Source organism: Muntiacus reevesi, chromosome 4 (genome assembly GCF_963930625.1).
Source record: "Muntiacus reevesi chromosome 4, mMunRee1.1, whole genome shotgun sequence".
Lineage (NCBI taxonomy): Eukaryota > Metazoa > Chordata > Mammalia > Artiodactyla > Cervidae > Muntiacus > Muntiacus reevesi.
In genome coordinates, this window is record NC_089252.1 from 82,825,477 (window position 1) to 82,849,390 (window position 23,914).

Below are 23,914 nucleotides of genomic sequence, written 5' to 3' on the forward strand. Positions count from 1 at the left end.
ATTTTGAGGTTACTTTTGTATGTGGTATTAGAGAATGTTCTAATTTCATTATTTTACACGTGGCTGTGCAGTTTTCCCAGCACTCCTTACTGAACAGACTATCCTTTCTCTATTTTATGTTCTTGCCCCTTTTGTCATAGGTTCATTGACTATTTCTGAGATACTTCCACAGTTATCCACAGTGACTGCACCAATTTATATTCTCACCAACAGTATATGAGAGTTCTGTCTCATATACTCATAAAGATGTTGCTCGGTATATAAAAAGAAGGCATGACTTTATTTCTGAGCTCTCACTTCCATTCCATTGATTTACATGTCTGTTTTTGTGCCAGTACAATACTGTTTGGATGACTCTAGCTTTGCAGTATAGACGGAAGTCAGGGAGTGTGATTCCTCAGCTCTGTGTTTCTTTCTTAAGATTTTTTTCTCTATTCTGTATCTTTTTCATTTCCATATAAAATTTTAAAATAACATTTTATTTATGAATTAAAATTTACAAATAAAATTTATTAGCTTCTCTCATAGCTCAGTTGGCAAAGAACCTGCCTGCAATGCTGGAGAGATACAGGTTCGATTTCTGGGTTGGGAAGATCTCCTGGAGAAGGAAACTATAACCCACTCCATATTCTTACCTGGAGAATCCCATGGACAAAGGAGACTGGTGGGATATAGTTCAAGGGGTTGCAAGAGCTGGATATAACAGTGACTAAACCACCATAAAATTTTAAAGTGTTTGTTCTACTTTTGTGAAAAAAAATTTCCATCAGTATTTTTATAAGGATTGACATTTAAATCAGTGAGCTCTGACTAAAGTAGATTATTCTTCAAAATGTGCATGGGTCTCACCCAATCATGGAAACGGGCTCTAAGAGAAAAAGAGACCAAGAATTCTCCCTCCAGACTGCCTTCAAACTCAAGATGGCAACATCCATTCTTCTCCTAGTCTCTCAGACTGAAGAATTCAGACTTGCTTGTCCCTGTAACTGCATAAGCCTGTTTCTCAAAATGTGGGATTCCTGTTGTCAAAAAGTAGTAGAGTACTCCTGTAAAGATGTTTGTAAGCTGAAATGGTGTACAGCAAAGAAGCAGTTACCTCAGGGCACATCGTGCTAATGGATGTACAGAATAAATCCAGAGAAAGCACAGATGCTCACAGACACAGCTCAAAGTCATGGTAGCCTAGTGTTGAGATGCCCAGTGGAGCTGATGGGGAAGGGGCTTGGTGGCTACTCTGGGTACCAAGTGCATCTATAGGCTCACTGCATAAGAAATGCTGAACTTTTGTTTCTTCCCCCCGCACCCCCCAAAAAAGTAAATATCCTCCCTGGATTTCTTACAGTTAGTAAACATAGGTACTAAGTGAGTCTTTTGTAAAAGTGAAGTGGCATAGACTGAACTTTCTAAAAGTGGGAGATGCCTGTAAATATTTTTCTCTTTGAATGCATGTGCATATATTCCACTGGTCTCTTCTGGAGAATCCTAACAAGTCTAAGCTTTAGTGTCTATTTCTGTCTGTATTTGTAGGTGGGTTCCCCTTTGCAGTGATAAAGATGGTCACTGGCCACCTGGGCTTACATTTTACCACCTCACATATTATGATGTGCAGGCACCTCTCCTTCCACAAAGACTCAGGAAGAGTTTGAGGAACCAGGGAGTCTTAAATCAGTCAAACCTCGGCCTCTTAAGTATTTGCGGTATAGGGAGATGGTCAGAGGAATCCCAATGGACTAAAAATAGGTGATGCCTAATTACCCAAAGGAAAATGAAAATGCTATCACGAAAGCAGAGGAAGTGGATAGTGGGGAGGCATATTACCAATACTCCATACACAGTCCAGAGCACTTAGCCAGCACTTAATATTGCAGGCTATCTTTACATGAGCACCTGTTTTATCTCCTTAAGTAAATAATAATATTATGGAAAAGACCACTTCTTAACAGCTATATTTCCTCTGGTTATGAGTACTCTGAATTCTAAATTTTCAACCCTTGTTCTTGTTCTTGACACAAATCTAAATGCATGAACTCAAACGCCATTCATAGACTGTGCATAGTGAGCTTTGAGATGAGTGATATACAAGATCAAGTAAAGAGCAATTTTTTTTAAATTCACAAACCTCTGTTCCTAAATATTCACAAATATTGTACGATATGACCTAATCCACTCGTAGCAATTAAGTTACCTAAACGGCTATCCTAAGTTGGAAAGCATTAAAAAAAGTTTGGTTGCTGGGATGCAAAAATCCAAGACACAACTCATCCAAAATAGATGAAAACTTTCCTCTGAAGTATCAATAACATATCAATAGTCAAATCTGCTACTTTATTTAGGTAAAAGAAGCATCAATCCCAAATGGCAAACCTCCTTACTAAAGCCCTTGTAGCAACTTACTATTGATTCATAACTATACCTTTTTACAACACACACTACATAGAATTCTGCTTCACAGAAACTATTTATTACAATATTTCTGGTCATTATGATCAGGTAATTATGACCACCAGTGCTGATTCTTTATGACCCCTTGAAAAGCTAATACATTGGTCATAGTCCTTGATCATAGTGAAGGAATTCTAATTTCCAACAAGAGAATGTAGCAAAGCTTGACAATTAAAAAATCAAAATATATTTTCACACATACACATACCTCATGAGCCCTCTTTTTTTTTTTATCATAATTCATCCCTCAAAATAACAACAGTGTCTGCACAACACCCCTGCTGTACTCATTTCTTAACCTCCAATACCTTAACGTCTGTTGATTCACTTCCTACATTTCACCTCCCAGGCAACACCTGGTCATAGTTTCAGACTCAACACGAACGACATTCCTGTAAATACACTTTCCTAAAACCAAGATTGGATTAAATTACCCTCCTGAGTACTCCCACAGTACACCTTGCTTATTGCTAAAATGACCTGCAATATCATGTTGAAATAATCTGACAAAATAATTGTCCCCCTGCTGCCGCAAATATAATTTCAGACAGCAGGGCTTATGCCCCATTCGTCTTCCCTACAACATCCTCTCACCTCCCACAACATTCCCCATCAGATGCCTTTCACGAGCCCAGTTCCAAATAAACTGAAGAGAAGGGTTTGTGGAATTGACAACAAATCTACAAGAAACATTTATTCATTTAAAAAGAACCAGACAGGTGTATTCTCAAAGTTTAGCTGTGATACTGCTGAGATATACAATCTTGGGAAAAGTCATGTGCATGTCTGGGATTTTTGGTTCTTCATATGGGAATTCTAAGAATAGAATCAGGGATCTCTCCACAGAGTAATTATAGTTGCAGATGCATGCTATTAGCTCCAGATGACCCACTACTTAAGATTTAAGGATCAGTTAGCATTAAAAGACTCTCAGACAAGAGTCAGAAAAACTCCAAAAATGTGACATGACTAGGATATATCCATTTGATGACCATGAGAACAAAGATAATAATCTACTGGCATGACCCTAATCAAAGATAATAATTCCTATCACAGTTAAGCAGGCTGTGCCTAATGTCACTAAAATATTCAAAAGAGAAAACCAAGGAAAGGGCATTCATAAATTCAGGTTGTCAGCAAGTCTATCTTGGATGAGTCTGTGAAATTCACCGATGTTTTCTCCTGGTTCTAGAGAGTTTTAAAGAAAATCTTACAAAATCAACCTTTTGACATTTTATTTAAAACTCAACTCAGACTTAGAAGGGACAGGAATGAATTTTCTGAGATATTGGTCTGTATCTTGATTGGGGTTTGTTTTGCACAGGTATGTGCCCTTGCCAAATCCCAAGAAGTGTCTACTTAAGATCTGCATGCTTCACTGTGTATATATTTTGACTAAGTAGTTAGGAAGAAGTGTACAGATATACGTAGTTTACTTTGAAATGCATTGGAAAAAGGAATTAATGAATGAAAGGGAGATGAACAGACAGAAGGATGAAGAGGGTAAAATGTTAAAGACATAATTCCGTTGGTGGGGATACTGGTATTCACTGTGATATAATTTCAATTTAATGCATGTTTGAGAATTTTCATAAGAAGATGATGGAAAGATTTTCAATAAAAAATTAAAATCAGAAATGGACATTTATAGAAGTACCAAGTTTGTCTTTTCAGGCTACCATATTTTTTAAAAAGTATTCTAACCTATCGTCAAGAAATGCAAACGAAATGCTTTTTTTTACTGATTTTTACACATTTTAACTCAGAATTTTTCTATAAGGATATTTCCCTTTCTTGACAGCCATCACATCATTAAATAAAATGGTGTTTGTATGTGTCAGTGTGTCTATGACAAAAATAACTATGAGAGTATTAAGGAAAAAATCTTCTCAGGATATATGGTGGCAGGATGTTTTAGTCAAAGAAATAAACAGCAACAGACCTCAGAGAGATAAACTTAACCTCAAATTTTCTGTCATATTAAGAAAGAGGCAAAAGGAAAAAGAGAAGGTATCCAAGTGCTCAAAACACTAATGGAACTAACGTTCTCTCCCTCCTGCCACAATCCTAGGCTCTGCTATTCACGTTAAAAAAAAAGAGAGAGCTACATTAAGAAGAAAGCAGATTGGCAGAAAAAGGGAAATTACTGGGACTGTTTCCGGGAGAAAAGAGGTGGTGGAGGGAAAGGACTGAGCATTGCTGGTTTTCATCACTTTTCCAAAAGAGGAACATCAAATTCCTTAGAAGCAAAGTTGCTTCTTGCCAACTTCTGCTATTTGCAGAAGTATTTAATCAAGCGATTGCATCTTCAAATATTTGTGAATAAGCAGATAGAATTGCTAGTTGCCTAGCGAAAAACTTAATACTTCTCTTGGGTCCAAGTGTACCACTTAACTTCAAGCATCTGAGATGTAATTTATGCCACGCACTACATGAAAATGAACTGGATCACATTCTGCTGTTCAACAATAACACGGGTGCAGAATGCTGGCACTCATCACCCCTGGATACTCTGCCAAGCAGGAAGAACAAACACCATCCTCTACAACTGGTAGGTATCCACATATATATTTCGTTGACATACAACAGTGTGTCAGGGAGGTCACAAATACATCTATGATGGCAAACAGCTTGAGTGTTAGCTTACTCAGAAATAGAAAAGAAAAAGCTCTAATAATTGTTTAACTTGCACATTTCCGCAGTACCAAGAAAGTACATCTAACCCTCTTCTGTTAGTGAGACAATTTGGTAGTCAAAATACATATGTTTTAACGTATGCATATGTGCTACTGTTGTTGATAGCTATGCTAATTAATATATTTCCCGGAGGCAGTGGCTTCAGGTAAATAGCATAATGAAATATGATCTTGGAAGAACTAGACACTGCAATTAATAGCTCCTATTACTTTCCAGTGACTTCCTCATTCTCAGTACCTCGGATGAGAGAATGCCTACCTTGATTTCACCCAGTCTGGAAATGAGATCAAGTGATCCTCAAGCCAGCTGTTGACTTAAAAGTCCTCGGGCTATCATTTCACACTGGGAGATAAATGGAATCATCCTATGTTTCTTCTTCTCTTCTTCTCTCTCCTCCTCCACCACAACCACCCCTACCTCCATCCTTATCACTACCACAAACATCATAGATTATAAATACAATTATGTTTCTGCCTCTTTGTTTCTAGACCATTGTAAAAAGGGTTGGGTGGTTTTTCAACAAACTTTGAGGACATGGTATAGGTGATACGATTTAATGTTAAGGTCAGTGAGGCACAGAAGGAATCAACTGTGAGAAGTTCTTGAGGAATGCCTCAAAGAAATGGTCATACATTCTCCCAAAGAACCAAAATTGAGATGAAACTGTAAGTCAGGATAAAGAGAGACAAGTCATACATACGAATACCATAAAGAAATAAACAAAGATTTTGAATGCAAGACCCACATCAAAGATAGCAAGAGGAAAGGTGATTATTTGTGATGGAACTAATTCTCATGTAGTCCCCCCTATATAATATTCTCCAGGGCAGAGGTTGACAAACATTTTCTGTAAAGGACCAGATTGTAAATATTTAAGTTTTGAGGACAAGAGTCTTTGTTACCACTTTGCAGCTAGAGTGTGACAACATTCACATGCAATATGTGAAGGAATGAGTGTAGCTGTGTTCTGATAAAATTTTATTGAGGGGCACTGAAATTTGAATTTTACACAATGTTCATGTATAATGAGATATTAGTATTATTTTTTTTTTCAGCCATTTACAAAATCGTGAAACTATCCTTAGCCTGTGGCTTGTACAAACATAGGCAACTATCAGGATTTGCCCCATTGGCCATAATCTGCTGACCCTTGCCCTAGGATGAAGAACTCAGGAATGGATCACTTAATGATGGTTAACATCTTTTCTTAGATAAATGAAGAAAATATTGTTAAGGATGGTTAAAAACATAAGTACCTCTCATGGACTGAAAACTGACTATTCAACTAAATTGTGATGTTGGCAGTATTACCCCACTTGTAGATTAGAAAATAAAGCTTGGAAAGTTGAAAACCTACCCAAGACCTCCCAACGGGTATTCCACTATGCTAATTGGCTTCTCTGAGAAATAATGAATTTAGCATGTTTGGCACTTTCCCCAGCCTACTGTGTCTCTTGGTGAGCACAGCCACTGGAGGAGGACACATGTAACCAGAAGTAGAGCAATTCTGTTTCTCATTACCTGTCCCAGAGAATGTAATTTCAGTGAAATGGGAGTTGTAGCAAAATATTCACAAGCTATAGGACACACACTACCTGCAGACAGAATAGAAACATTATTTTGGAAAATCTATAGCTCTAATAGCTCACCAAAGAAACTGGAGATTGTAAAGAAAAAAAGGGAGATTATTAGCTAGTCTGAACGCCACAGGCTGTTATGACTACATTTCTAAGTTTCATTGTTTAGTTTTTCCATGAGCAACAGAAACAGAAAGTAATAAGAAGACATATAATCCCAGTTCAATGCCAAAACACATAACACACACACACACACACACACACACACACACACACACACACACACACCCCTCCTGGGGAATGCATGATGCTTCATAAAGAACACACATGATATAGTGAACTGATAAGAACTTTTCTGTATGTGCTGGAAGAAGTGGAGGAGGTATGGATTGCTCAGTGTCTCTATAGAAACCAAAGAATTTTCATAACAGAGTATACAAGAGAGGAGGAGAAGGAAATTGGGGCAAGGGCATTGCATTAAAAACACAGACTTCTTACATCAGCCTCTCAACCGCTAATCCCAGAGTGGATTTCAGAGAGCTCACTCCATCCTGACCTGCTGAATCGCCACGTCCCACAGATTTAATCCTCTCGAGTGGTGCACATCCCCCTGCCTCAGGTTTTCCTCCCAGAAATGGTTCCAAATATCTCTAACCTGATCCCATTAAATAAGGCATAGAGCAGGGTTTTTCAACCTCAGCAATCCTGACACTTAGGGCTGGATAATTCTTTGTTGCATGGGTACTGCTCTGTGCCTTGGACGATGCTGAGCAGCAGATATAGACAACTGATTCCTGAAGAAGGGGAAGGGGACACCTCTTCTCCTACTCCCCATCTCTCTCCATCTTCCCTAAAAGGAGTAGGAAAGAGCTTGTACAAAGCGGTCTCTAGTAAGATGCAGACAAACGGGCTGGGGCAAGAGTCATAAACAAGAAGAAAGATGAGATCCATCTGGACTGGGGAGGGAATGCAGTTCTATGGGAGTGGGGCGTCTGTGGCAAATCAACCTTGCCTCTACCATAGGATTATCTGAGATGTGCCTATGAAGCTGCTGTCCATGGTACTGATGTTATAACTCTGGCTGAGATTCTTTATTCTAGAGGCCGAATAGTTGAGAGCTGCCACATTTCAAGGAACCACTTGGGTTCTGAGGAAGAGAATGCCAGTGGCAATTTTAGCAGGCCAGTATTTAAATATCCTTCCCCATTTCCTTTGTACAACTTCAGGGGCTGGACTGGTTCCAGTAAGAATGGAAATGTAATTTTCCTACCAAACTGGCAAAGACTGGATGGAGCTTCATAGCTAGAAATAAGTTGTTTTAAAGCAAATAAAGAAATGAAGTCTTGCACTTTACTGTTACATGCTTTTGTCTGCAAGTTCCAGAAGTCTATGTTGTGTTAAACTTTCAGTTTCACTTGTGGATGATTTAGTATAGAGTCCTCTATGATAAAGGGGTTCGGATGAGCCACCCCAAAAGGTGCCATTTTGGCATGTGAACTATTTTGAACTTAAGGTAATCAAGAACCAGCAGACCCAAGGAAAACTTCTACCTCTCTCTTGACTAATAAAAGGGCTTTAGATAAGGGGCCTGGCCCAGAAAGAGAGCTAAAACCAGAGATAACTTTTTATGTGAATGACCTATCTGTATGGTAGTATAAACACCTAATTACCAAACATCTGCTCCATTTACTGTCCTGAGAATTAACCTTCTCCTCTTTGAATCCCCAGGTTCCTATCCCTATCCTCAACTCAGAGTGGCATGTAATCTCAAATGCCCACCTTGCCCTCCTGTCCGATATTCTTATGGAAGTTGTACATATATAATTACATTTGTTTACCTGTCCTCTGCTAAATTGACTATTGGATTAGTTAGAAAAAACCATAGAGAAAAGTGCTTCTTCTCCTACAGGTGCTATAATGAAACTCAGTAAGTGTTGTATCTCCTCATCTAGTCTCTGCTTCTTGGTTTAATGGTTCCTTGACTGCCAACTTTTTCAATGTTCTCAATGCTTAACTCTGACTAATGGCTGGGCCATAGTCATGCTTAGCTCATAGAAAGTGAAAGTCAAGTGTTAGTCACTCAGTCAAGTCTGACTCTTTGCGACCCCATGGACTGCAGTCCACTAGACTCCTCTGTCTATGTAATTCTCCAGGCAAGAATACTGGAGTGGTTAGCCATTCCCTTCGCCAGGCAATCTTCCCCACCCAGACTCAGCTCACTGGCTTGCACTCAAGTAATGGCTCCATATGCAGTGAGAGTTACAAAGACCTACAGAGGGAATAAGGCTGAATAAACACTTTACTGGGTAAATGTGTATTGCAGCTGGTAACTGGATGGGACTATTCATGCCTCTAACCTTGCTAAAGGGTTAACCTTGCTAGATGGCTCCTCATTATCAAGCTGCCTACACTCATCTGCTATTTAATAAATGCAGGTTCAAGCTAGGCATATTGCTCAAAACAGAAATCACACACCACTCAGAGCAAATAACCCTGTCCTCCCACCAACAGCAGAGAGCTATGTGCGTATGATGTATTTCTCTTTGTGTGTGTACACACATTTGCAATTATTTTAATTCCATGTATTTAGGATGATAAAATATAGCGTGGGTAATCAGTAATTGGCTGGTGTTGAGACCGGCATGACTCATACCTTTCACACCAAATGATTCCTTTGAATCTTGGGTGGAAGGTGGTGCCTGTGGGCCTTTTAATTTGGCTGCTTTGCAAACTGTGTTGGGAAAAAACCCAATGTGATCCAAAGGAAAATACTGAGAAAATAGCTATTTTTCTCTCAATAGGTAGAAATAAGCAGATTATTTTTTTAAAGGCACTGCTCAAAGTACAACTGCAATAAGCAAATTTATAATCCCTTCAAATTCAGTATACCATATATTCATAGTTTAATAAGATACCAAATTAGTTACAGTTTTTAACTTCACTCTTGGTGTCCCTTAATTCCCACCCAGATATAAATACAGACTTTTCTGCTCAATGAAGAACAAATATGTCAGGATATGTTAATAACTAAAGATTCCAAGTTCAAGGAACCATGTGACCATGTTTCCCATCCTTCTCATGATGTGAACTTACTGTCAGCTCTAAGCTAGCCTCTGCCCCTGCCTCTCTGGATCTTATATTCTTCATCTGCACAATGAATGGCTACCTAAACAACTGCTAAGACTTCCTCTTACTGTAACATTTAATAGCTGCATCTCTCTAATGATGCAAACAACCCTACCAAAGAACCACACTTTGAGCTCCCATTCAATTGAAAAAAAAATTGTTCATTCAGGGAATGAGAGAATGAAATCAAAAGAAGAGATAAGTGTTTACAATTGTCTATCAGAAATTAGAAATTCAAATGTCTACAGGAGGTAGGCTTGCATATAAATGGGTGAAGCTGACCTGGAGCAAGTAGTGGGAACCTTGAGGAACCAAGGAGCACAGGCTCTACCTGCCTACAGAAGGCAACTTGTCAGCTCCAGTCTACAGCGCAGGAATGCAAGCTGTCATGTTATCGAGAGAGGTAAAAAAATCCTGACTTTTCTGTTGGATCATCTGATATTTAAATGACTGAAACTTTCTGTGGACGATCTCTGGTAGGCTAAAGAAAAATCAAGGTTCCTTATTTTAAAAAAGCCCATCTTCTTCCCAGATAAGGTCACACCGATCTTGGCTTCAGTTAGCCTAGAGGCTTAAACTCTAGGCTAAGGACTACCAAATGTAAAATCTCTACCTTGGCTCTCATTCTTAAACCTCAGGTCGTATGTTTAATAACCTCCAAGGCATCTCCACTTGGGTGCCATGAAATCTTAGTGGCACCAACTTACATACAGTTGGTCTTCTCCCATAGCATGTAAGGTACAACTAACCTGGGTCAAAAAGTAGATCTGGATTGATGTATGGGTTAAACCCTGCCAGAAAGTGGTCTCATTCTCAGGCTACCAATGTTAAGAATATTGCTACTTTCCCAACAGCACTGCTGTTTTAACAAATGTTTAGGACCTTGTTCATTGATAGGAATCACAGAACTCTCAGAACAAGAATCTTTGTCCATGTACCAATAGCTGGGAAGTTAGTATACTGTTTTTGTTCAGTCACTAAGTCGTGTCCAACCCTTTGCGACCCCACGGACTACAGCATACCAAGCTCCCTTGTCTTTCACTATCTCCAGGAGTTTGCTAACACTCATGTCCATTGAGTAGCTGATGTCATTCAGCCATCTCATCCTCTGTCAAGCCCATCTCCTCCTGCCTTCAATCCTTCCCAGCATCAGGGTCTTTTCCAATGAATCAGCTCTTCACATTAGGTGGCCAGAGTATTGGAGCTTCAGCGTCAGTCCTTCCAGTGAATATTCAGGACTGATTTCCTTTAGGACTGACTGGTTAGATTTCCTTGCTGTCGAAGGGACTCCTTCTCCAGTGCCACAATTTGAAAGCATGAATTCTCTGATGCTCAGCCTTCTTTATGGTCCAACTCTCATATCCGTATACAACTATTGGAGAAATCATAGCTTGGACTATACGGACCTTTGTCGGCAAAGTGGTATCTTTGCTTTTAAATATGCTGTCTAGGTTGTCACAGCTTTCTTTCCGAGGTGCAAGCATCTTTTCATTTCATGGCTGCAGTCACTGTCCACAGTGATCTTGGAGCCCAAGAAAATAAAGTGTCGGTTTCCACTTTTTCCCATCTATTTGCCATGATGATGGGACTGGTGTCATGACCTCAGTTTTTTTAATGCTACATTTTAATCCAGCTTTTTTACCTTCATCAGGGGGTCTTTAATTCTTCACTTTCTGCCATTAGGGTGGTATCATCTGCACATCTGAGGTTATTGATATTTCTCTCAGCAATCTTGATCCAACTTTTGCTTTCTCCAGCCGAGCATTTCGCATAATGTACTCTGGATAGAAGCAATGGCACCCACTCCAGTACTCTTGCCTGGAAAATCCCATGGATGGAGGAACCCTGGTAGGCTGCAGTCCATGGGGTCGCTAAGAGTTGGACACAACTGAGTGACTTCATTTTCACTTTTCACTTTCATGCATTGGAGAAGGAAATGGCAACCCACTCCAGTGTTCTTGTCTGGAGAATCCCAGGGACGGGGGAGCCTGGTGGGCTGACATCTATGGGGTCGCACGGAGTTGGACATGACTGAAGTGACTTAGCAGCACTCTGGATAGAAGTTAGATAAGCAGGGAGATAACATACAGCTTTGATAGACTCCTTTCCCAATGTTGAACCAGTCCGCTGTTCTATGCCCAGTACTAACTGCTGCTTCTTGACCTGCATACAGGTTTCTCAGGAGACAGCTAAGATAGACTGGTATTTCCATCTTTCTAAGGATTTTCCACAATTTGTTATGATCTACACAGTCAAATACTTAGCGTAGTCAATGAAGCAGAAGAAGATGTTTTTCTGGAATTCTCCTGCTTTCTCTATAATCCAATCTGTGTTGGCAATTTGATCTCTGGTTCGTCTGCCTTTTCTAAATCCAGCTTGTACATCTGGAAGGTCTTGGTTCATATACTGCTGATGCCTAGCTTGAAGGATTCTGAGCATTAACTTGTAGCGTATGAAATGAGTGCAGTTGGGAGGTAGTTTGAACAGTTTGGCATTATTCTTCTTTGGGAATGGAATGAAAACTGATCTTTTCCAGTCCTGTGGCCACTGCTGAGTTTTCCAAATTTGCTGACATATTGAGTGCGGCACTTTCACAGCATCATCTTTTAGGTTTTTAAATAGCTCAGCTGGAATTCCACCATCTCCACTAGCTTTACAGGTGGCAATGCTTCTTAAGGCCCACTTGACTTCACTGTATAGGATGTAATTCTCTTTATATGTATTCCCACTTGAAATTATTTTAATTCCATGCACTTTGGGATTAAAATACAGTTTGGGTAGTCAGGGACTGGCTGGTGCATTTTCTCCAAACAAAACTCAGGTTACTCTGTGGTTTGGGTTTTCTCGTGTCCAAAATCACAGAGTATAATATTGTCAACTGAGGTTAGAAACGGGAATAGTAATACAACTGTGAAGTATCAGCTGATGTAAAGCAAAACCACCACCATCTACTCTTTCTTCTAAAATGCAATTTAAATAACAAGTGGCTCAAACAGATGGAAAACAAGGTTTTAATCTAGCAAAGAAAACATAGATAAACTTCCTACTTTAACAAAATAAACAAGCCTACAGAAAGTAGTTAGGTTTTCTTCTTTAAATCACAATGTTGTTCTATGAAGCTTACTTCTTGGATTCTAAACCTTAAAACTACTTCTAAAATTGTCAAATCAGTGACATTTTTGGAAGGACCCTTTTACTTTTATATCTTATCTTAGTATAGAACCAAATGCTACTAAGTTCAATGGAGTAATATCACCTCCAAATGTGAAATAAAACTACATGAAAACATGCTATAGAGGAAGAATTGAATTATTTCCTCTAGTTTCTTCAGAGGTTTATGTGCATTCTTGTTTAAAAATTATTTTTAACATTTTTGGTATAAGTTAAAGGGGATGGGACGGGGATTAGGACACCGAAAGTATTTGCGCTCTCACTACTTCTCAAAGTGTGATGCTGAAGGTACCTCTCTTTGAACGCCTTTCTTCAGTTCTGCAGTAAGTTACTGTGCATTTTTATCCCCATTACTTGACCTAACAAAGATGATTCATAGTGTAGACATTTTCAGGTTAAAGACCAGATGGTAGATAACGTACATACAAGGGAGAAATGGCAGATTATCATCACCAACGTTTCTGTAAATTAAAATAATCAAAGCTAACTGCTACATAAAGAAAAGGGCTAATCACTAAATAAATGTAGTTTCCATTTCACAGGGACTTAAGGCTAATCTTCCTAGTTCACAAGTTCTGGCAAGTACAAATTGTCTTGCTGATTTCTGAACAAGGCCATGGTCTGCCCAATAACACTCCTAAATGTATTCTCTCCCCAGCTCCTCCCAGTTCATCTTGTCTGAGCATTTCTGATCCTTGTTTTATGATTTTAATCTGCACAACAATATGTTCACACAGATATTAATAGTAAGAAAGTCAGAAGGATATGACTGTTTGTTATTTTGTGACCACTAAAAAGAAAAAAAAAGTTGAAATTTTGCAAGTAATTTAAAAAACAGGTTGGGGAAATAGTACTTAAAATCGAAAACTTTTATTCCCGGAACAAAATTAGGTGATTACCATTGTTTGGATACACCTAGATTTAATTGTATCTGACATGTTCAGGGTCCATGCTTTGTCCCATGGTCTATGTTGTGATGTCTGAACTCTGCATTATATTTTAAATACATGGGTCAGACATCAGACTCTAGATCATGCTGAGAAGGAAATAGGAAAAAATGGCACCCGGGATCCACATCTACCACCAACATATTTTAAAGCCAGTTACACAACTTTTGACAATTTCTCTGTTTTGCTTTTGGCTACAGAATCCATCATTTTCATATTCCCTAACTGTCCAGGATTCTCAGCTGCCACGCTTTGGTTCTGCTGATCTATTCTGCTCCCTGCCTTCTCTCTCCTTTGTTCTCAATGGGATTCATTCATCTTCCTCTCCCCTAGAAGCCTTGCTGAATGATTGACTTTCAAATCCCTAAATCACACAGAGTGCTAATGGATGTTAATGGCTTCCTCAAGTATTTAAATTTTAAATGGAAACTCCTATAGGTAAGCTAGAAACCAAAAGGATAAATATTTAATAGTGTGAATTGCAGAAAAAGTAAAGACATTTTAGCACAAGCATTCTCCACTAGTCCTCATCAAATTAAAGCCCACCTTTAAAATAGATCTTATAAATTATATATAAATGTGAGTTGTCCTCAGAGTTTGGCTGGAACAATGGTTGCAGTTTTAAGACAGGCTCAGAGACCCGTGCCCAGAGATTCTATTTAGGTTTAAGGGAGATCCCAAGAATCTCCATTTAAACAAACAATTCAAGAGATTTTACCTCAGGTGCTCCTGAGAGTGTACTATGAAATACCTGAAAGGCAACTGGGACATTCGTAGTCAAGGATTGAGAAGGCACCACCTAGAAAGGCCACTTAGTTGCAGCTCTCAGTTACCTTTGCTCAAATAGCTCAAGGGTTCAGAAGAATCATTATTTTACTGGGTTCTTCTAAGGAATAAACAAGCTAGCATTATACCATTATTGACCATCATCATCATCAATGTCACTATTAACATCAATAATAATGGAAAACCACTTGAAGTGTATTCATATGTGCTGGGCTCTGGTCTCTGTTTACATGTATTAAGTCATTTAATCCTCAACATATGTTTAGAGGGACTAACTGAACTCTGTTCAAGCATGTGCAGATAACTATACTCCTATGGTGAAAAGTTAATACCAGGAAAATCACATCATCAACAAAACTCTTAATAGAAGTTGCTGCCTAGGACTGTGTGTGTGTGTGTGTGTGTGTGTGTATGCACGCACAGGCATGAGAGAGATATGTGCATTTGTTCAGGGTTTATCAATCTTGTCTTTACTGTTTTTTCAAGTTAGCAGCCTTATCTTTACTATTACTCTACTCAATCTCTTGTCATTTTCCTTTTTTGCTTGAAAATAACTGTACCAAAGTCTGCAAAGCATCATCTTTCTTTTCCATTTCTTGCTGTAAAGAATTTGTGACATTCTCAGAGATGGACATGCTATCACAATAATGGTGGATTGTTTTGACTTACAGGGAATCTAAGGAGAAAAAAATATCCCCACACAGGAAAGTGACAAGACAGACCTCAATCACTCCAAAAGATGGGGTCAGTGATTGGTACAGTCTGTCCAATCTCTCCTTTGGTTTCACTGAAAGTCAAACACACACCTGGACACTGACAGCAGAAGGAAAACCATCTTATGAATGATAAGAGCAAAATGCACTGTTGCTAAAGCCCTAGAATGAAATTAGGAAGGCTGGGTACTTCTGTTGAATTACATTGAGTTAAACAATGGAAAAAGGCAGGTCCTTGAAAATATGGTATAATATGGCAGCAGGGTGCAATTTTCGGTAATTAGAGATTTGACATCCCTCCCATATCTTTCAATGTAGATCTTCTATTACCCAACTCCAGGTATTCAGAGTTACTCTTCATGTTCTGTATACACTCCATGCATTTTCACCTCGGTGCTTTTATTTACTTCCATACAATTGACTTTGCCTTCTTCCAGCCTGGTGCATGACCAGATTCTAAGTGCTCATTAAAGTGGGGGTTTGAAAGCATCAGCTTCTCTGGAGGCTCAGATGGTAAAGAATTTGCCTGCAAAGTGGGAGACTCAGGTTTGATCCTTGGGAGGGGAATGGCTACCCACTCCAATTCCAAGGACAGAGAAGCCTTGTGGGTTACAGTCCATGGGGTTACATAGAGTGGGACACAACTGAGCAACTAACACTAAGCTAAATACACATAAATTGGTTTTGACAGAATCTGTCGATTTGTTAAACTGAATTACAATGTACTTGTGAGTTTTGAAGGTGAAAGTGAAAGTGAAGCGCTCAGTCGTGTCTGACTCTTTTCAACCCCGTGGACTGTAGCCTACCAGGCTCCTCCGTCCATGGGATTCTCCAGGCAAGAATACTGGAGTCGGTTGCCATTTCCTTCTCCAGGGGATCTTCCCAACCCAGGGATCGAACCCAGGGATCGAACCCGGGTCTCCCACATTGGAGGCGGAGGTTTTAACCTCTGAGCCACCAGGGAAGCCCAAATAGGACTCCAACAGGCTCCGCTGGGATTTGAACCCAGGATCTCCTGTTTACTAGACAGGCGCTTTAACCAGCTAAGTCACAGAGTCCATCTTAATCTTTGAAGAGCTAATCTTTGAAGGTGAGAAACAATCAAATTCCTCAGATGATGAAGAAGATCTCTGACATCCTCACCAAAAAAGTTAAGAGACTGCAACCAGGAGCCTAGATCATGGGTCACCTTTTCTGTAAAGATGTCCTTGATTTCTTTAGCCCACAGGTCAAGGCTAATGGTTAAGATTTTCTTGAGTCCAAAATCAGCACTTTATTGGCCTGAATCCTCTAAGAGACCATAAATGTTTCATGTATAAGGGATATGGTTTATTATTCTAGAATCTCAGCATTTGTGGACAGTAGGGATTCATGTTCCTTAACTTGTACTTTTTATTTCTGCAACACTTCTCAATAGCTTTATACCTAGTGGAGGATTTATAAATATGTGTGAATGGATGAAAATTCCTATCAAAAGAGCAAACACAATAATATTAAGTAAACATCTTAGAAATACACCATTTGCCTAATATTTTCACTTTGTTATGATACTTTCAAAAGGGAATTTATTTGTTCTTTTAGGAATCCAGAATTTTTTTTTCTTGCTGTTTTCCAAAATATAAGGCATTTTTCAATAACAATATTATACATATTCATTCTAACAATTTAAAAAATAATTAAAGATGGAAAAAACTGGTGGCAACAGGAATGGAAATAGTAAATTCATTTAAATGAGTTTATATAATCACCTGCCATAGATTTTGAGTGATTCATGGGAAGAAAAAAAAACTGTATACATAATGCACACATATGCATATACAGAAAATACATACACAGGAACACACACATAGGTGTGTATGTATGTGTAATTAATGTTCATCATAAATGGGACAAGGTACAACTTACATAGTAACATATTTAGGATGGGATCCTTTGGAGAAACGGATTTTGAGGAAGGAAGGCTGAGGAGGAATATCTACTTGTTTCTGGACTCCTGGTTGGAGGAAGTCTGGGGTCTCTTTCTCCTCAACCTCCACAACTTTTCAGTCAGTGTGCGCACATTTACCCAGCGCTCTCTGAGTCTACAGCCACGGCAGGTAACTGCAGAGCCCACATGTCCTCGCACAGGTGGTGGGACCACACGTACCTCAAAGAGCATGGTTGCGGTAAAGCAAAAGCACTTACAAATTCTATGTAATTACTCAGTAGGCTAATCTCTGATCTGAACTTCGAGGTCATAACTTATATATAACACTTTGGCAAATTTATAGTATCCTAATCGATGGTATGGCTAGAACTATTACCTGGCATTGCTACTAATTTACTCCTTTATGTCTTGCTTCCCTTATGGCTCAGTAGGTAAAGAATCTGTCTGCAATGCAGGAGACACAGAGAGGCAATTTTGATCTCTGGGTCAAGAAGATCCCCTGGAGGAGGAAATGGCTACCCACTCCAGTATTCTTGCTTGGGAAATCCCAGGGACAGTGGAGCTTGGCGGGCTACCGTCCAAAAGGTTGCAAAGAGTCAGAGATGACGAAGCATGCACGCACACATGTCTTTCTTCCCTAAACCATATTATAAAATTTGAGTGGAGGGCCATATCATGCACTTTTCCCTATCACCTTGAATACTTAATTCAAGGCTCTAGCCAAATTATGGTCTAAATAACCTTTAAAACTATGGCAGTATTTTCTACAACTCTTGTCTGTACATTTTATAGTTTAGCCGTAACATATCATGTCCAATTTCCTTTACAATATATAATTTCAAATATCTGTTTTCCTTGTTACAAAAGCAATATATCCACTGTAGAAACTCTGAAAACAAATAGAATATGCAGAAGAAAATGGAAGGTCTGTATAAACCCATCACCCCAAGGTAATTAATGATAGCAAATTAGCATACTGCTGTTATTCCCTTTTTCCCCCAGAGGTCTATTTTCACCTTTACAAAACTGCTGTTCAACCTTCCATTCAAATTTTCATTATACTATATACATACTGCATTCCAATCACCTTTCCATGTAATTAAATATTCTTTAAAAACCTCATTTTTTAATGGATGCATAGCTCTTCAATACAGAAATTCCATAATTTAATCATGGACCTTCAATTATTTGTTTAAGCTGTTAGTATTTGTTAATTATGCCATGATAAAAAATTCTCAACATAAAAACTGCTCATATCTCTGGTCATTAAACAGATTCCTAGAAGAGGAAATATTGAGACTTCTGATGCATATTGCCAAATGGCTTTCCAGAAAGTGTCTACGTCTCTGTAGTCCTGCCAAGAGCACAGAGAATGCCTGTCTTGCTGTATCCTTGCTAGGATTTAGCACCACCATGTTTTCCAATCTCTGACAATGTGATAACATCACGTTCACATATGCATCTGATCTTTGCTCATCTTCTGACCTCTTTCCAACATGCCCTTCCCGTAGTACTTCATTTATCTAAAACTACTTTCAAGGCAGACGTCAAATAGTCTCTGCATTTTTAAAGCCTTGTCCATCTTGGCAGATTTGCTTTCTCTGTGTTCTCATAGAGATGTGTTTGTATCTCTTTTATAGCATGTATTATAATCTGATTTATATGATATTTAATTGTATGAGTTTTTCCTCTACCATGTAATAAACCTTTGAAGGCAAGGATTAACACGTCTATTCCTTGCTCCCGGAACCAAATAACACAGTAGCATTGGAAATTCCCTGCTGGCCCAGTGGTTAAGACTCAGGGTTGCCACTGCCTGAGCCCAGGGTTCAATCCCCTCCGGGAACTAAGATCCAGCAAGCTGTGTGGCCCCCCCAAAATACAGTAACACCAAATATAATGGACACTTTACACTTTCAAAATATGTCAAATATCTTGCCCAATTTCTTGGAAAAATATTTAATAGATTATTCGTTAAAAATTATTTAGTGTCTACTACTCTGTATCAATTATATGAAACAAATGATAAATAAATGATAAGCAAGAATAGAAATTATCTCTGCCCTTGAAGATATTTTATTTTTTGGGTGAGACAGATAATCAAATAATCAACCAGATAAATTAAAATTATAATAAGGATGAGTGGTGCCAAGGAAAGGTATATAATTTAGTGGTGGAAGGTTTCTCTGAGAAAATGATATGAGAGATAAAATCTGAGAGCATGGGAGGGGAAATGATGGCGAGAAGGACCCAAGGCCTAAGACAGGCCTTTCTTAATCTGTTCACTGGTTCTTTCCTCCGTCTAACCTGGTGACCTGCCCAGGGTGACCTCAGTATAATCTTCCACACACAAAAATTGGCAAATCCATTCTAACAAGTACCCGAGGATCTTACAGAATAGCTTCACTATGATCATTGTTTTTAGGATCGAATTATACCTACAATCACTGACAATCATCATACTTCCTTGCCCTTCAGAGACAACACACAAGGCACCGAGTGACCCAAGTGCATTTGTTCACTGTCCTTTATCAACTGAGGAAAAAAAAATGCTTCCTACTTCTTTGTCCAGCAGGCAGAGTCTCTGTCCTATTCAGTATGAGCGGCCACATCCCAGACACAAGACAAATCAATACGCCCCACTCTCAGCCAGGGATACAAGGTATTCCAATAATTAAGCAATGTGTGTGCAGAAAAGGCAATATCCTCAACGATTAGTGTTAAATTTAATTAATTACCTCTAAAATAAAATGACACATAAACTTTGTAATTAAGAATAATTCTTAATTAAGGAATGTTTGACAGATAGGCAGGAAGGAGGAAAGGGATGGAAAATGGCTGATTAAGATGGGGAATTAAGCACCTCATTGAAGATGTTAGCAAGCCCTGTTGTGTGTTTATTTAATTTTCAGGGCATTTCAATGAACTGAAATTTGAAACAGATATGGAGGGCACTTTAATAAAACACATGCACCCTTTTTCTGCTTAATGTAAAATTGTATCTTTGCAGCTAAAATGATAATTTGCACTTTTACCGCCTTGATCACTTAACTAAGGAAAGGGAACCAGTTGGTTGGGGAATTATCACATTTGTTGACTTTCTAAGGCATGAGAAAAGTCATATAGTCTAAAGATTTAACACAGGCTTGCATTATAAACACGTAGTTCTTTTTCTATTACTGGCACTGGATGAAGTTTCTTAGCCATCTCATGTGTCTGACATTTGGAAGGGCTGAGTTGTATATTGAACTATTCCATTTAATGCTGATAAACCAACCGTGCAGAAATGGCCTGGGGAATCTTGGATAATAGAAGATACTGCAGAGTAAAAAAAACCAGAAGGGTTATCTGCAAATATGGCCTTGTCTGTGCTAGGAATGTTTCTTATGATTACTTCAAATATAATCCCCAGCCCTCACCCCTCTGACATCCACTGTTTCCTCTACCATAGAACAGAGATCAAACAGGCAAACAAGAAAGACAACTGAAGAGAAACGAAGTGACATAAATCACCTTGGTCTGGTTTTTATTAAGCATCTATTGAGTAAGATAAAGTTGAACAACATGTAAAATTTCCACTGCAGAGAGAAGTTATGATCAATATTCTTAAGGTCAAAGTAAGCATAAATGTGACCAACGATAGATAAGAATGACACACACACTAATGTATTAACCCAGGGTGGAATAATAATTTCTTCATAAATTCATGGAATTCTAGACTTTGAAATGCTCAAAAATCTTAAAGTAGTTTAAAAGATCAACTATAAACAACCACTTCTTTTCCCAAATTATACTAGAATAAATTCATAGTTGTTATAGTAAGAAGAGCAAGTATAGTAAGATGACCATCATGCTGTAGAATGATACTTAGAGAAAGGTACCCTTATTTTTATTCCACTTTAAATTGTTAATAGAAAACTCAAAGTCTTTTAGAAGACACTTGGAGTAAACTTTCTTAGAGAAAAACACATTGCTCTGCATTTCCTAGGTTATTACACACGAAAGAGATTTGGTGACAGCTAATATTCAAGTTCTCTGTTAACAGACTCATTAACTGCTTTACATTTCCATAATGTAAAATATACATTGTTGTGCTTATTGCAAATTCTACAGTTTCTCAATTTTTTAATCTGCACATAATAAGATGCATTGTAGAAAACCTATTACTTTTCTCACTAACACTCACTCCTTTTTGTTCCAAGTTTACGAATCAGCTATTTTAAAAGTTCACTTTGATTTCTCATTGACTAGAGTGACTGCCTGCTGCCACCCACCATCTGCTGGGAATCTGAAGTCAACTGCTTAAAATGCTTAAGACAAAAAACTCACAATGAACCATGCTGTTGGATGATGTTCGGCCCATCTTTATAAAGACTATTACTTCCCAGTTCTCCTAAAGAGCTATTTTTAAGATTAAACCAGTCACATGTGTGCGTGCTGTCACTCAGTCCTGTCTCACTGCATTGGCACGTGGGCTGTTTACCACTAGCGCCATCTGAGAAGCCCATGTACATATACATACGTGTGTGCATGTTTATATATGTACAAGTTTACTATGTATAATTATACATAATTATATATATTATTATTTTCATGAAATTGATGTTAAATGTGTGAGATTTAATAATTTACTTTTCACAGACAATTTCTGCTCAGTCCAGAAGGTATTTAAAACTCTCAATTGAATCCAATGTGTTAATTTCTGAAACGTGATCACTTATTACTGGATTTAAGCTGTTCAATGTGAAGGCTATGCCTCTGATACACACTTAGTCTAAAAAACAGAATACTGCAGACTGATAAGTTTATGTGCATATGACTGAAAAGTCAATTTGATCCCCCTGGTCCACAAGAACATCTTCCATTTAAGGATAAACACCACATACCCTTGAAGGATATTGTCCAATTAAGGTCTTCTCTGAAATATCTACTCTCTAATCATTTTCTCTCCACTATTTTTAACTGTGGCTTCTTAAATACATTTATCAAGGTTCCAGAGAGGTTGAAAATTGTGTATAGATCATCAAGGAAGATGTCCTTACTAAAATATTTTCTTCTGTACACTGCAAATTTTGAAAACATCTTATCAAATCCTCTTTGTACATTCAGTTTCCTTTCCCTGAAATTCCAGTTTTCTGTCTGGCCAAATCTTGCTCATCCACTCCTCAAAGTGCACCTCAAATGAGATTTCTCCATGAAGCCACCCCCTTCTCCCAAACCGTATAAATTATAGCTTCGATTTTTCTTCCTTGGGTGTCTGTTGCTCAGCTTCCAAACATGAGTAAGAGACTATCATCACTTTGGAGAGAAGAATAAAGATAGGATAATAGCATAGCAATAATTTATTTATAGGAAATCATACATCAATGTATTATATAAGAATGAGTCTCTAGGGTTAAAACTTCTGAATTTAAGCCCTGTGTATCTTATCTCAGTAACACTGCAGCTAGTTACCAAGTTCTTTAACCTCTCTTAAACTCAGGGTTTTTTTTTTTTTTTTTTTTGGGTAATAAAGAAGATAATAACAGAATGAGATCATGAATATGCTTAGGAGAGAGTACTTCATTCAAAGAAAGCATTCAAGACATATTAACAAGCAGGAAGAATAGTGGGAGTGAGTATTTTAGTTTTTAGGACTGTTCTCATGACCGAGGCCCTCTTCTAGGTGGTTTCATATCTGTAACTGAATAATTCTTGAGAATGACTACTTCACCTAATCATTCAGTGTGTATTTACTCACCAGGGACTATGCACCAGACATTGTTCTATGATCTGGACATCTCAGGATCCATAGTATTTCCTGACCTCATGGAGATTTCCTTCTTGGAAAGGTGGTGATAAGGTAGACATAAAAAAACAAGGTAACGAGAGATAGTATTAAGCTCTCTGACGGAAACAAAATAGGGGGATTAAGTAGTTTTTGGCCAGTTGTGGGAATGGGGCTATTTTAGGGAGTCAGAGGAGGACTTTCTGAGATAGTGACATTTAGGTGAGAAGTGAAATGTGAGGAGGAGTCAGGCATGTGAAAGTCTGGGAAAAAGAATTCAAGGAAAAAAGCAAGATGTGGAAATGCAAATTGATGCAGTTACTATGGAGAGCAGCATGGAGAGTCCTTAAAAAACTAGGAATAAAACTACCATATGACCCAATAATCCCACTACTGGGCATATATCCTTAGAAAACCATAATTGAAAAAGACACATGCATCCCAATGTTCAGTGCAGTAGTTTACAATAGCTAGGATACGGAGGCAACCTAGATGTCCACTGACAGAAGAATGGATAAAGAAAGTGTGGTAGATATATACAACAGAATATTACTCAGTCATAAAAAGGAACACATTTGAGTCAGTTCTAATGAGGTGGATGAAACTAGAGCCTATTATACAGAGTGAAATAAGCTGGAAAGGGAAAAACAAATATTGTAGGTTAACGGCATATATATGGAATCTAGAAAGATGGTATTGATGACCTATTTGGAGGGCAGCAGTGGAGACACAGACATAGAGAACAGACTTCTGGACACAGC

The 23,914-nt window shown here is 38.4% G+C and overlaps 1 protein-coding gene and 1 non-coding gene across 2 annotated transcripts in view; both read right to left on the reverse strand.

Annotated features, from left to right (window-relative positions):
• The window catches only part of CNTN4 (contactin 4), a 966,700-nt gene that overhangs the window by 385,015 nt on the left and 557,771 nt on the right, over positions 1-23,914 (reverse strand). The gene's annotated exons all lie outside the window — the stretch shown is intronic.
• On the reverse strand, positions 16,444-16,518 carry TRNAT-AGU (transfer RNA threonine (anticodon AGU)). Its single transcript has one exon. It is a non-coding gene; the product is annotated as a tRNA-Thr (tRNA).